The 16,152-nt window shown below is 37.0% G+C and overlaps 1 long non-coding RNA gene across 1 annotated transcript; it reads right to left on the minus strand.

Annotated features, from left to right (window-relative positions):
* Positions 1-1,057: 1,057 nt before the first annotated feature.
* Positions 1,058-4,353, minus strand: LOC148154500 (uncharacterized). The gene is made up of 3 exons (XR_015765923.1): positions 4,222-4,353; positions 3,953-4,009; positions 1,058-2,997 (listed from the first exon to the last, which is right to left on the minus strand). It is a non-coding gene; the product is annotated as an uncharacterized LOC148154500 (long non-coding RNA).
* Positions 4,354-16,152: the final 11,799 nt, after the last annotated feature.

Consider the following 16,152-nt stretch of genomic DNA (forward strand, 5'->3'; position numbering starts at 1 on the left):
AATCGTTCATTTTAAATGTTTGGTTCGTTGGAGATGATTTTTAATTGACCCAAACATTCACAAAATGCTGCATATATAGAATTTAATTTTAAAAATAAAGTGTGAGAGTTGTTTTATTTATTTTGGTTATTCTGAAGGTGTGCTCTTGTTTCTTTAAAGTAAATGTCTTTTCCATTTACTTTTTGGTCTCCAGTAAATGTCAAGGTAAAATATACATTTTTAAAATTCCTATAAATAAATGTAATTGCTTCAAACTACTGAATCAAAATGAGTTTAGATGATTTGTGTCATTAATTAATCTAAAATGTGTGTTTTGACTGAAATTATGAACAAAATATAAACAAAAACTAAATAATTCAGCCTTTTCCTCATATTAAGTATTACAAATAACATGAATAAATTCATAAAATGGCATCAACTGTCCATGTATCAATCATAACATAAATGTTTTCCCAGGCTGGTTGTCACTTAAGATCAATGACTGAATTACTTTCCTAACCTGAGGCTCTTTGGAAAACCCGAAAATGACGTTTGAGACGAATTTCAGAGTTTTTCTGTCGACATGAAAGTGAAATCAGTTCAGCTCTGACTGACATCAGAGAGGAACCAGGAAGGTTGGCTTAGAAATTATAATCTTACAGGATTATCAGACCTCCAGCCAACGATCACACACCTACAGTTTCACTTTATTAAACCTTTGTGCACAGAATCCCACAGAAAAGCTGCTGGATTCTACAAAATACATTCATTTAAAGGGGAGACGTTCAAGATGGCGGCTCTGAAATCCCCTTGATTCATTTCTGTGAAATGAGTTTGTGGTTTTCACTGCTAACGAGACAGAATCTGATCTGTGGAGTGTGTGTGTGTGTGTGTGTGCGTGTGTGTGTGTGTTTGTGTGTGCGTGTGTGTATGTGTGCGTGTGTGTGTGCGTGTGTGTGTGTGTTTGTGTGTGTGTGCGTGTGTGTGTGTGTGTGTGTGTGTGCGTGTGTGTGTGTGTGTGTGTAACTGCTGTGGCGTCCTGTCAGTGGACGGAGCCTCAACGACGATAACGAGTCACTTCCACTCTGAAAGATATTTTCTTTATTAGATTTTTACAGTTTAAGTCACAACATTTGACCTCATTTCACCAGTTCTGTTTGGAGGAATGAGACTGAATTATTTTAATGTTTTTAACCAAAGTTTACAGTTTAAAATGGCCAATACTAACAAAATGTATTATGAAAATGAATTTTCTCTTCTTTTAGTTATAAAAATATGACTGTGTTGATCCCAACCAACCAAGAACAAAGAGTTTAGTCACAGTGGAAAAAATAAATTATGGTTTGTTTCTACATGGCTTGAATGAATTTAGATGTTTTTTTCTGCAGTTTGTATAAAGTAGCAGGAAAAGCAGCTCAGGGTGAATTCCTGTGACATTTGCTGGCATTAAGACAAAAACCAGAATAAAATCTACTCTTGCCATCTCGACTCTTTCAGACCCATTTGGGACCTGAAACCCAAACTTTGTGAAAAATTCCCCGTGTCAATCTGAAAGTGAAAGGCAGCTTCTCACTTCTTCATTTTCTGCCCAGTTCAGGTTCGGCTGCAGACGGGAGGAACTGCAGCAGGCCAACGGCTAAAAATGGGTCGGGGGTCAGAGTTTACATACACGACAGAGACGCACCTTTTCTTCTCACTCTGAAGTTAAGACCAAGTCTTATTTGTTTTAGGTCATGTAAACTTACCAAATCATTTTTACCAAATTCCACAGAAATATAAATATGTCTGAGATTTTTTGTTGCTAATTATTTGCTTGTTATTTAATTGTTGTCCATTATTTTAATGCTACAAAGTCACTAATTCCTTTGCTGCTTCGCCAAAGACACATAAAGATGAACAGAAAGGTTGACAAACAAATACAAAAAATCAAGAAAAAACTATGAAACTAAACAGGAATGAACTCGTATGGCAACACCTTAATGCCAATAATCAACACAGAGAAATCACCCAATGTGGCAGCATCTGTTTTTACTCAATGAATCCATAATTTAAGAAGTTCAAAAATATTTTCGACTTGGGAAAACAACCAATGATAGCTCTGTACAGCAGCGCAAAAACAACATAATGTCTAAAATAAAAAACATTTTATTACTGCATTAAACCTTTTGTTGACACACCAACACAATAAGCTGCAATGGTAAGAAGATATTATGGATGATAAAAACTACAAATTAAAATTCAGAAACTGAAAAAAGAAGCAAGAAAATAAAAAAAATAAAAAACATTCAAACGTTTAATAAAATTACTGCAGTTTGGGTGAATGAAAGATTCACCTAACATCCATGCTAATGTTTTGGCTTTATGGGCTTTTTTCCTCCCACAGCTTTCCACTAAGCTAAATATCCCAAGAGCTAACCGTTAGCTGAACTGAAGTTTGTGGTCACACCTAAAGGTGGCGCTGTGCTCCTACATTCTCAGCCTGCAAACTTCTATAATTTTGCTGTTATTGTGGGAAGAATCTGCAGAATATGACAGTGCAAAGTAAACTGGTTGAAAACACATTTGACCTCATTTCCAAATTCCTGTTTCTGTTTTCAAACTGAACTGTGACAACACTGCATCATTTTATTGGTTCTATTCTTGGTGCATATTTTTACTTTTACTTTTGACTGACTGATAAAACTCTGTAGCTAAGCTAATTAGCCCTCTGAGTAGCAGGATGTGGAGCCAATGCAGCCACAGTGTGACAGCAACTATAACCAACAGAGTCGTTTCCAGTGAGTTTGTTAAAACGAACACCGCAGTGACGGGCAGCGCTAACGCTCCTGATATGTCCGGATCGTCTAACGCTGGGATTACTGCATCTGAGACCTGCTTTCCTCCTCTGACTCAGTCTGTCATTGATGATTTTCTGCCCGAGTAACAAAAGAATCAAAAACATCACAACTCCAGCGATGATGAGGCGAAGCGTCAACAACAGGTCCATCCTGACCGTCAGGATTCTGCTTTGGTGTCGACCTGCCAGCAATCAGAAGAAAATTATAAAACTGTGGAGGAAATTGTTGCTTTAATATCTAATTAACACGAGCTGTTAATGCAGGTAAATGAAAACTATTCCTCACAGAAAATGAAACATAATTATGGGGAAACTTGGAAAAAAATCTGTTAACTTTTATCATAAATTTCTTATATTTTCTAATGTGGCATTTTGTTGTCAGAATAAATGTGATCAGATTAAATTGTTTCAATAGTTTCTGTTAAATCAATCTGATGAAAGATGAGTTTCTTTGACAGATGAATTAAGTACAGAACTGTGAAGCAGGTCACAAACTTTTCATCATCATATTTCTGGAATTAACGGGAGGTTTTTTATTCAGATGATCAACGTGTTTGGATTTCCAGTCGGGTTTGACAAATTCCTGAAATAAACACAGAACCTATTTACATGTTCTCATTTTGATGAAAAACAGTAAAATATTTATGAATAATATCAGTAAAATTGTGTGAAGTTAAGCTGCACACAGAAAACCCGTTAGGGTTTGACTGGCTTTCAATGAGCTTTACGTCGTTTGCATGTTTTTTTCTGAACTTTACAATCTTATTAATATTAGATTCACAACTGGAAGCATCAACTGCTTGTCTATAAAAAGACTCCAGTCGTTTGATGTCAACACTGCAGCTTTATATGACTGCATGTATTTATGTAAATGTTTGTAAGCAAAATAAATCCAACTGATAACTGAAACACTGGATGCCAAAAACAGAGAATAGCAAAGTCAGTTTGGACCAGAAGAGACAGAAACAGATAATCCACAGAAGAGTGAAGTAACTGTTTCCTCCAAACGTCTCAACGGGATTGGAAAAGTAAAAATGTCCATCCATGTTTTCAGAGCCCATGAACATGGGAGGAAATCAAACATCAGGTTTGGACTAAATCACATTTCTGTCATCCATTAAAACGAAGTGATCAAACCTTTGTTGGCTGTTCTGTCCTCTAGTTCAGGATCTGCAGGTGGTGAGTTTTGCAAACCTGGAATAATTCACAGAAATATGGGAGAATTAGTGACACACTGAGATTAGCTACAAACTTCAGCTCACATGTCCTGAATCAAAGCCCTGATGTGTCTCTGGACAAACATTAAAATGTTTCCTCCTCAGTATGAACTCATTGATCCAGCTGTGCTGGCAGAGACAGTTTAACACCATCAAGCAAAATGAATTCAGCGTTGTTCAGAGACTTACCTCCAGTTACTCTTCAGAGGTGATCAGAGTGAGTTCTGATCCTTCTTCTATACACACACTTGAAAACACACCTACTTTTACTCAGAGTGAAACAAAAACCATCTTATCCTTTCTGGCTCACATTCAACTTTATAATGAAACATCTGAAGCCTTTACTTTCCTAAGCAGGTGAAATATTCATAAACTTCCTTGTACAGAGATTATCTATCATAAAGCAAATCTGCTCCACCAGATGATTAAAATCTCTTCATCTTTGACTTTTCCTTGTGTCACCAGCTGCACCAGGAAGAAAACATTTTTGCTTAGCAATAGAAAGTATTCTGAACAGCAGGAAGTAAAAATAAAATATGAGGCTCAGCAAAGAGACAGACAGAGCAAATCTTCATGTTTCCATCAGTGACCATCTTTAGCAGAGACCAATGGAAAGTTTGGCATTTGGCGTTAGAAGATAAAATACTGTAAAATCACACTGAAAGATAAAATATAAAAAATTTAAGCACTGTAATAAAAAGGCAGTGAAGGAACTCGCTGCTTAATGAACCAACAACGCCAAAATGATGGCAGAGGCTTTGAAAGCTTCTCATCAAAAAGTTTCATCAGTTCTTCAGACTCACTGCATCTCTTTTCAAGGCCAGTTTTATTTTCAGGATTTGATTTTACAGGGTTTTACCATCCAATTTGTTTCCAATGTCACTGAAGCTGTCATTGTTTTGGCCCCAGATTCCCACAGAAAACGGTTGGAATAAAGATCCATAAAACATGTAAACCAAGGAATCATCAGCAGATCTGGTCCACTATTCCACTGGAAGGACAAAACAGAATCACTATGTATTTAACATCATCCCTTTTCAAATGACTGCTCAACCAGAAAAACTCTGTTTACTCTGTGTCCAGAAATGGGGTCCAACCGACCCCAACACGTGAAACTGTATCATTTTCCACAGTCGTTTGCCTCAGTCCTCGCCTGCACAAGGTTAAAGATGATGAAGAGTTTGTGCCAGATTGTTTTCTGAGGCATGTAGCTCAGTGAGTTTGGGGAAAACAGCATCTGAAGTTCCTGGAGTATTTTCAGTCCTACTGATGTGATAAAGGTGTTTTTCTCTCCAGTTTCCTCAACTTTATCTCTGTTACCTTCTTTCATTCCTGTTGTATTACTTCAACATTACAGGTCACATCTCTAGGAGCATCACTTTAAATATATATTCACAATAATTAAAAATAATACTACCTCATGTTCTTTTAAGTATGCATTTACTAGTCAGCCATTAATGAGCACAAACTACTGATAAAAACTAAACTTTAAAATGATTTGGCTATAATAAAGGCTAAGATAAAAGACATTATACATTCCAGCACAGAACTTCACTAAAATATCAGCCAATTCAGTGAAACATTATTTCTGTTGGGTTTATGTCCAGGACTGATGAACTGGAATGGCTGAAAACCCGTCAAAAGGGAGAACCAGGAAGGAACGTGTTTCCAGGAATCACCCAGATTTCCTGGCCCATCGACTCCTCAGAGCAGGAGGAGACGATCTCCACAAAATGAACTGACATTGTGATCATCATTAGTTATGGAGGATGATTACATCATAAAGCCCTGTTGGATCTGAGTGTATCGTGTTAAAGCTGGGAGATGAGTACTTCCTTTTGGAGCCTGGTATCGGCGCTGAGTTCGCCACTGAAAGGCAGAATATTCCCTCCTTATATCTGTGGAAACCTTAACTGGCCTTACGACCATCAAAACCAGTTTGCAATAAACTGGGAGAATAATCCTACAGGCATTTTCCTCTCCGTCTACCGAGTCTCAGCCGTCGTCTCCAGGACAAATAAAGAAAAAACTCCCTGACAGCAAAGCTCCTGGTAGTCGTCCTGAAAGCCACGTGTTTCTGTCCAGCAGGTTTTTGCTCTTCTTTGTAAAGTATTTATGCTTTAAGTTTTCTAGATGAAACCAATAAGTCTGATTTACAGGAATCATAAAACTATTACTTTACACTAAAATCTGCATGGCAACGATACTATTTTCCTTTTTCTGCTTTGAATTAATCACATTTGATGTTTTTGTATCTGTCATAAAGTATGTGGTCAAAGTCAAGGCACAGACTTCAAATGATACATTTTATAAGTTTTTTTTAATGAAGAGAAAATTTCAACAGGAAAAACAGGACATGAAACATGGAGTTACAGCAAAACCAGTGGAAGACCAACAAGAAACAAATCTGATGCTTTAAAAGCATTTATAAACATTTTTTTAGATTTTCCCCAAACTCAGTACAAAGAAACATGAAGAACCCAAAGACAAAACAGTAAATACAGTAAAAATGTAAAACTGAAATAAGGTGTTTTAGTTCACAACAACGACAAACCATAAAATTAATTACAACTGAAAAAAAAAGCAAAATATAAAAGATATGGTAAATTTTTCATGTATTATTAAACATGCATTGTCCCTTGATTGTCCGATGAAGTCGAACCAAAACTCCTCGATTCTCCAGATGAACCAAACATTCCAGGTGAGAAACACAAACCTGGTAGTTTGGGTAAATGACCAACTCACCTTTAAAACAAAGTCATGCTAACATTTGGATTGTCTGGATTTAAAATTACCTGCAGAGGAAATTCTAGTGGATTCGCTCACGTTTTGTTCATGCACTAATAAAAACCATTTAGCTAAAAATAATAGCTTAACTTTGAAAAAGCCTGAGAATAAAGCTGGTGAAAGAGACATCGATAGAAACAAACTAAAAGCTTCACTGCATTCAGTTGGTGGTGAAATTCACAGTGTGACAAACATAAACTTACTTATTCCCATGATGACATGAAACCAAGTTTATTTATTCTTTCTGATTTCTGCTTCATGGCCCAAGTTATTCATTCTTCTCCTTGTTGTCCTCAACCTGAGTAGAAACACGTTTAACCTTAACTGTCTCCCTGATTTCAAGCTTGGTTAAACAAAATTTCTCTGGAATTGCATTCCAGATATTAGTTAAACTTAAGCGAAGTTTAAGTTGTACCTCCTCCTTGATATTCTCAAAATGCACTCCTGTACTTTTAAGGTCCTTTCCTTCTGACTTTGAGTCAGTGCAGGTGTTTACATCAGTGGAGATCTTTGCATCACTAGATCCAATGATGGATATGAATAAGTCTGATCCCAGTATGAAAAATCTTTTCAGAGTGATGATTTCCAGCCAATGAAACCAAAGTATAAAATTTAAAGCAGCCAACACAGTTGTAGTCAGTGGGTTTGACAGAATGAGAAACACTGCAATAATCACTGCGACTGTTCCTGATACTTTAGGATCATTTACTGCTGGTGGGACAAAATTTGGCATTGTAATGGTGTTCAACCAATGCAAGCTAAATATTACAGACACAACTACCAAGAGATTTGTTGTGACGGAGTTTGAGAAGATGAAAAGGCCTGTGACTGTCAGCGTTAACACTCTGGATATGTTTGGATCGTCTAAAGTTGAGATGACCAACTCTGACAGGTTCCTTGCGGATGTGAAAGCATCCGTCAGCGTGATGATGTCTAACCAGTCCAACCAAAGGGTGACAATCACAGCGACTGAGAGAGATGTTGTGAGGGAGTTTGACAAAGTGAGAAGCACAGTGATGGTCACCGTCAACACTCCTGATGTTTTAGGATTATTTAATCCTAAATCAAAGATGTGTGTCAGTGTAATGATGTTAAACCAATGCAAACTAAATATTGCAAACACAACAAGTGAGAGAGTCATTACTACTATGTTTGACATGAAGACAAAGACAGTGATTGTTGGCGTTAACACTCCTGATATCTTGGGATCATGTAATGCTGGGGAGATCAACTCTGGAAAGTTTGGCTTGGATGTAAATGCATACGACAGGTTGATGACTTTCAGCCAATTGGACCAAAGTACAGCAATCGCAGCAACTGAGAGAGTCGTTATCAGTGAGGTTAACACAGTGAGAAGCACTGCGATCGTCACCATGAACACTCCTGATATTTTGGGATTCTTTAACCATGACGGGAAGAAATCTGTCAGTGTAATGATGTTAAACCAATGCAAACAAAAGATTGCATACACAGTTACTAAGAAAGATGCTAATGCTGTGTTTGACATGAAGAAGAACACAGTGATCGTCAGCGTCAGTGCTCCTGATAGTTTCCGATCGTCTAATACCAGGATGACCAACTTTAAGAGGTTCCATTCAAATATCACCTTCAGGTTGATGATTTTCAGCCAAAGAAACCAAAGAACAACATTCACAGCAGCTAAGACAGTTGTGGACAATGAGGTTGTCAGAGTAAGACACACTATGATTGTCAGAGTTGCTGCTCCTGATATCTTAGGATCATTTACTGCTGGGGGGAAGAAACCTGGCAGGGTAACGATGTTCAACCAGTGCAGGCTAAATACTGCAGACACAACTACCAAGAGAGATGTTGTGAGGGAGTTTGAGAAGATGAAGAACACAGTGGTTGTCAGTGTTAACGTCCCTGATATCTTAGGATCATCTAATGCAGTGATGACCAACTTTGAGAGTTTGGTAGTGAATGTGATCACATCTGTAAGTGTGATGATGTTCAGCCAGTGGAGCATCAGAAGCACAACCACGATGAGTAGAGTTATGGTCAGTAACAGCCACATGTTGGTAGTCAGTGCAGATCTTTGCTGTCAATCTGTAGTCAAACAGAAGAAAACAGAAACCAAAATGTTACATCTGGAAAAACCTGTTATTTTTATATCTAATCCTCAGGTCATTTATGCAATGGCTAAAATTCTTATTCACAAACTAAGTCAGAACCTGATGGATCCACATCGTCTATCTCTCCATCATCTGTGCTTCTAAGTTCCCCTGGTAGAGGAGTAATATGTATTTACCACACAGACACTATTTTATAGCACGATCAAGTAGCTTTGTTACCTTCAGTTACTATAAAAATGCTCTATTTATCAAAAATAAAAGAAATTTGACTTTGCATTTTAATGCATTGAAATTGGACCTCTGCCTTTCTTACCCTTAAGCACTTTGGCACAATAATGTTCGTCCATTATGTTGATCTTAGGATGGTTGGACTAAGTGGTTCACATGATGAGCTCAGCAGATGCATTGCACTTGTTTGCTAATTGCTGTTGAGTATTTTGAAAATGTCCTCTGATGTTCTTGTTTCTAGAAGCTTACAGAAGACCTCGTCTTCCTTAATTGTCCTTCATTAATGCATTGCTTGTATAGAGATGTGCTGTCCAGCCACATCAGTTTATTGTACATAACATTTTGCTTGTTCATATTTGCTGTCAAAGCTGTTGAAAGTCATTCTTTGTCATGTAGAAAGGCACAGAGAGGAATGTGACCAAGGCATTGATTGTACATTTTCTCTCTGAGCAATCTGTCCGTTTCTTCACAGCGCCGACAAGAAGTTGAGTGAACTCTGCTTTGACTGACAGGTGAGTCCCAACCATTGTCTCAATCTCCTATAAACCCACAGCATCTATCCATGTTGTAGATGGATGCAATGATTTTGCTGAACACTAGATAGCAGCTTTTACACGTCTATTATTTGGTAACAGAAGCTGCCTCAGTGTATTTATGTGCACAAGTGATTTGGCTGTTTTCTCATGAACCCCTACGTTCTTCTTGTGAGCCTCCTGGAAAATGAGTGCTCACTTTGGGAAGGATTGCTTTAACTCATATCTTCAGTTTTGGTGCAAGTTGATGCCAGTGATGCAGATATTTGGTCTCAACAGCAGCAGGTAACTCATCTGCATGTTAAAAAGCTTAACGATGGTGTTTTTTGTTTCAGAGTTGTAGAGTTAAGTTGATTCAGAACCAACCTGGGTCGGATGTTGGCAGAACAACTTGCAGATCCAGATGATTTCGACGTCTTTTGGATTTTGAGTTGCAGTCTGACAAATTCCTGAAATGAACAGAATCTATTTAGATTTTGTTCTGAAAACATTCAGTTCAGATGTTTTTAAGTGAAGCCAGAGCAAATGTCAGTAAGTATAAGTGAAATGTATTTAAGATCATGGTTGTTTACAGAATAAATAAATACAACTGATACATTGATCATAAACTGTAAATAAATGCACAGTGTAAGTAGCAACATGACAGACGTCAGAGGTTTGAACACCAAACATTTGGATCAGAAGGGAGAGAAAGAAATAATTCAGAGAAAAATTAAGAAAAAAAATTCATCCAAATTTCTCCACCTCAAGATAAAATTTGACATTTGATTGTGGGATGGAAATCAAATCAGAAAGTAGATTTAGTCTGGGGTACAAACTAGATAACAATGGATTAATGTATTTACAAAAGAAGTTGCACAGATTAAGCAAAAAGATGCAAACCTTTGTTGATTGTGTGCTCTCTAAAGTTCAGGGTGTTGAGTTTTGAAAAAATGAATTAATTCATAAAAAAATATTGGAAAATTAGTCAGGTGGAGTTTAAGAAAACAAAATCCTTGCTCAAAAACTTACCTCCAATTATTCTGACGATGGATGAGTTCTGTTTAAAGAGATGCTCCTTCTTTTATGCACAGGTTTGGAAACACACTCCTACTTTTACTGAGAGTGAAACCAAAACCAACGTTCCTGTTTTGGCTCACATTCAACAATATAGAAAATATTTCACATCTGTTTTTTTCCTCAAGCCAGTGAAATGTGCATTCTTCCTTGTAGGAACAGAATCGAAAAGCAAACGTCTTGATGAACTCTTTAAAAACTGCAGAAGAGTTTAATTTTATTGTGTATAAGTTAAAAATATATATATATTGTTAAAAGTGACGTCTTAATAGAAGAAAACATCCAAATGTAGCGATTTAGTCAAAAGATAAAACTGGATTCAATTTTGTGTGTTGGAGTTTGTACAGGATGTTTGTTTTCAGCCACATTATTCAGTCAATAACAGGATTGATTTAAGCTGTAAAAGACTGAAGTCCTCTAAAGTCTTTGGTCATTCATTTGATTTTGGTTTCAGGATAAATTATTACTTCTATAACTAATACCTGTATCGACCTGAACAGTTGTTCTGTACCTTTAAATGGTTGAAAATGTTTCTGACTTAATTAAAAAAACTCCACTATACGAGTCAGCAGCTGATTAGTTACCATTCTGAACACCAGGAAGTAAAACGGCATGTTGCTCAGCAAGAAAACCAGGATGAAAATCTTTGCTTTGCATTTTACTTTTAACATAGAAAATATTTCTAAATCATTTTATCTGCTTGTTTTAGTGTCATCTCCAGACGGTCACTAGTACTGGCCCAGGTTCTGGTTCTGCTGGAGGTTTCTTCCTGTTAAAGGGGAATTTTTCTTTTCCTCTCCCGTGGTAGATATGATTGGTATGAGGAATTGCTGCACAGTTGACAAAATATGAGCGATTATCTACTGATTACAGAGACAGAAAACAGTTTAAACTAATTTGAATAATTACTTGAGATTACTTCTCTGCTTGACAACTACATTTAATTGTAATGTACTTTAAGTAGGCTTCTCGTAATAAGCAATAAATCACGTGATAAAAGAAAATCAATTTTCATTTACATGATTTATTGTTTATTTGTACAAAACACGTCTTCAGTCTGGTGCTTTGGTCTCAACTATCCATTTTTTTAAACATAATTGTGTTTGGAGAGACAATTTATTTTCTTTTTTCAGTTGTTTAATTCTTTTGGATATTTAAAATGTTTTCCAGTCAGATTGTTAAATATTCATTAGAATTTAAAGTTCATTGATCTTTGAGAATATGTTCTTGGATTATTATACCATTTCCATTATATTACTGCAAAATGTCAAGATGACATTTTTGATGAATTAGCTCTATACATGTCAAATTAACTGAATTTGACATGAGGAGACACCACTCCCATAACAACAACATGACTGTCCTCAAAGTTAGTTGTGGAAGAATTACACATAAACTGTTCAAATATTAATAAACAGCTGTCCCATTCGATGAGTACTTCAACTATTCAACCTCTTTTCATATTGACAAATTGGCATTAATCAGATTAAAATATAATTGATTTTGATCGATGAAATTAACTAACATATGCCAGACAGTTTCAAATAACTGTTCTACTAGAAGACTGTTTACTAAAAATGACTAAATGCTTGTGAAAGAGTTTCTCTGTGGTATGTGGATCAGTGAGTTTAGCAAAAAAGAAAAATGTTTGAAGCTCTTGGACTAGTTTCTCTTCTGCTCTATGATGGTGGGGATGGATTTCTTTAAAACTTCCTCAACTTTATCAGTATCTTAAATCTTCCTGTTGTAATGTTTCAATCAACACTCATAATGGTACAAGTAACTCAAGGAGCATTAGTTTTAATAATTAAAAATCCTTCCACCTGACTTTCCTTTGAAGGAACAAGTTCCACACATACTATGCAGGGAATCTATAGACCTGATTTAAATAATCTCATACAACTCTGAAAAAATATTTTAACATAATTTAACTGAAACAAATACTGAGATGAAACACATAATACCATTTAGCACAAAATACTCCAGTAAAATGTCAGTCAAATCAAACCCATTTTCAGTTTTGTGTTGGGTTTGTGTCCTTAATTAATGCATTGATAGAAGATCTTACATGGGAAAATCACAAAGGAAAGTTATTTAGACTCTTTAGAGCAGAAGGTCTTCAACTCCAGTCCTACGTCAGGATTTGATTACCTAAATGTTTTATTGTTTATTTTAATTTTAAGAATGCTCATTAAAAAAATCCACAAAGTCATTATGGAGTATTTGTGTGTATAATTTAATTTAATAAATGTGTTAATGAATATCCCAAGACCTGTAGAACATAAACCACAAGAAAAGGACCAAACCAAAGAACCAAAGGAATGTAATGGCGTCTGTCTTCATGCAATTTAATCCAAAATTTAAGCTGTTACACAAAAAAGGCAACGATACGACTGGAATCTGAAGTTGGTGTCGGTGTGGAAACATGAGGTAATAAGAAGTTTGTTCAATTTAAGGAATTTTTTGGCAAAGGTCATATTTAAGTGACACTAAGGTTATGTTGTATGTTTTTTATGCTGCAACAATCAGGTTCATTTTCCCAATAAACCAGACATGTCCAAAGTCCGGCCCGGAGGCTAAATGCGGCCCAAATGTGGTCAAATTTCATCCGGTCGCAGCCTCCGTCATAAAATCAATAACGTCTGGCCCGCACGTAGCCAGTACTGTTAGTCTGGCCAGTACTGTTAGTCTGGCCAGTACCGTTACTGGGCAGCAGTTACCTGCACAGGGCGGAGCTTACAAGCTAAATGCTGTTCCTCATTTACCCACCAGAGGGCAGCAGCCCTGTGACTCAGACCATTTGCAGCTGGAGCTCATTGAGCTGCAGAGTGACGCAGAGCCGCGGTCGGTACCAGCTGCTTTCTCTCGCCAACTTTTACCGACAGCTGATAAGCACAGGTTTTGAGAGATTGAAGCATTCGGTAGAAAATGCTAAGCTTGTTTAGGTCAACATATTTGTGTGAGAAGACATTCTCGGTTATGAACTTAAAAAAGAGTCGTGTGAGGACACGGCTAACGGACTCTCACTTATGAGACGTCTTGTGCATCAACACCACTGGCTTTGAACCAGACCTGGACTCTGTGCTGCAGTCCAGATCTCAGTATCACATTAATGCAGACAAGTCATTTGTCATTTACAATAAGTCTCTGGATACATTTGGGGCTTTTTAAGATCAGAATCGGTCGTAAATTCAGACAAGTTTTCAGTTTTCACTCCAGAATAATAAACTTTTAAAAATCTAATTAACATTTATAGTTACTAATATTTCATATTTCAAATGAGTCCTGCACTTGTTGATATGACTATTACTTGCTCATTTCTGTTATTTTATTTTAAAATTCTGTAAATATTGAACTGATATTTTTTTATGTTTCAAATGTAATTTGAACTCGAGTACAATTACTTCTGTTTAACCGTTAGAAAAGTTAAAGTGTTCAAAAAGTGAAGTGAAGTGAATATTCAACTGCATATGATATGCATGTTTCAAATGAACCAAAAGACATGCTTAAGATCGCTGAAATTAAAATAAAGAAGCAAATGTAAAACAGAATGGCTTCCTGAAATGTGTTTAAATATATTACTGTTTAATGTAAAGAACATCCGCCAAGGTCGGCCCCCCTACATCTCTAACACACCAAATCTGGCCCCCTTTGCAAAAGGTTTGGACACCCCTGCAATAAACTCTTCAGGATTATTACATTAATAATTAGATTTTAGTTAAGTATAAACCAAGGCATTAATGCCAAAAATGACCAAGTATGACAAGACATTCAAATCAATCAAGTTTATTTTTGTATGTCTTCAAGGGACATCAAAGTGATTTACATCATGAAAACATAAAATCATCATTAACACATCATACAGTCAACAACTGTGACAACCAGTAAAAAACATTACAGTTTGTCAAGTGACATCATTAAAGCCACCAAATAAGTTGGTCAATGTTCCATTTATTATGGTTCACGATAAACTCTACTGGGTTTTAAGTCCAGTATAATTAATTAGAGTATTTAAAGGGACTCAGTGTTTCAGGTGTTTTTAAGTTTTCTGGAAGTTTGTTCCAGGTTTGAGGTGCAGAGAAGCTGAATCCTGATTCTCTACAATCAGACCTCAGAGTAAAATGTAAAATCCAACCTCCATCCTCCCATCCCCTTGGTCCTTTCCGTTCTCTGTTCCCATGGTAAAATCTCACATTAATTCTCATATATTGGTCATTCTTGTGAGATTATTCAATAGCCAATCGCTGAGAGTTTTTGCCGGTCACATGGGTTACCACAGCCTATCAGGACATGTTACTGTGCAGGACTCATGTAAAACAGAGGCTGAGGTGAAAAGAGCGTTTGTGTGAGGCATAAACTGCAGAACTGGATAATGGTCCAGTTCTGCAGTTTATAAAGATCGGACTTTTATGGTGTGAGGATTTCTGCTTCTCCTGCCAGGCTGGTAAGAAGCTCATTGCAGCCAACAAACTGTTTTCCCCACTGATCTTTGAAGGTTTTCCCTCTCCATAACCTGTCCAAGCACTTTTAAACTCACCTGCTTAGGATCTCTCACAAACCCCAGCTTGGGGTTAATGAACTGAACTGTGTGGGTTTGATGGAGTCAGTGTTGTGTTCAAGACCACCTAACCCGAGACCAAGACAAGACCAAGACCAGAGTGTATCGAGACCGAGACAAGACCAAGACTTTTAGGGTCCGAGACCAAGTCAAGACCAAGACCGAGGAAAGTCGAGACCGAGTCAAGACCAAGACCAGCGGCCCGCGCTACATAACACAATAAAATGTAAAATATGATCGAAATTGCTTCTCAGAATAATCTGAAAGATCCATATTACCATAAAAACACCTAGATATTAAATACTTAATACATTTTACCAATATTAAATATTCCATTTCTGTGCTAAAATGTGTGATGGTCTCGTGCCATCCCTAAAAACATAACACCCTGGGCATTTGCCCATATTGCTCATATAAGAAACCACCACCACTGTCTGCACCATTAAACATAGCAATTGAGGCAATGCCCTGATGGTAAATAACACTCAACTATGAACACTGACCAAGGAGCAACAAGCAAGAAGTAACCAAACAGAAGGCGCTCATCGGGACTGTTTTCACTCTCTCTCCCAGTACATGAAGCCAGGTAGTCTGACACCATGGCAGACATTACAGCTGCCACTTTGAACAAAAACAAAGAGCAATGTGCATGCTCTGCGTGCTCTTTCGTTCTTGTGTTTTAGTTATTTGTTCATTTAAATATCAACGTACATAATTAAATAATGATGCAGTGTACACAGAGCATTACAAGAACAAAGAACGGGTGTTCTGTCAGGTCAGATCGTCATAAGCTTAACACGAACTCACGGTGTTCTGTCAGATCAGCATACGTTGCCAGATAGTCGTACTCTTAGCTCAGACATGC

The sequence above is a fragment of the Poecilia mexicana genome, unplaced genomic scaffold (genome assembly GCF_051168715.1).
Source record: "Poecilia mexicana isolate PSO_F unplaced genomic scaffold, ASM5116871v1 scaffold_17, whole genome shotgun sequence".
Classification (NCBI taxonomy): Eukaryota; Metazoa; Chordata; class Actinopteri; order Cyprinodontiformes; family Poeciliidae; genus Poecilia; species Poecilia mexicana.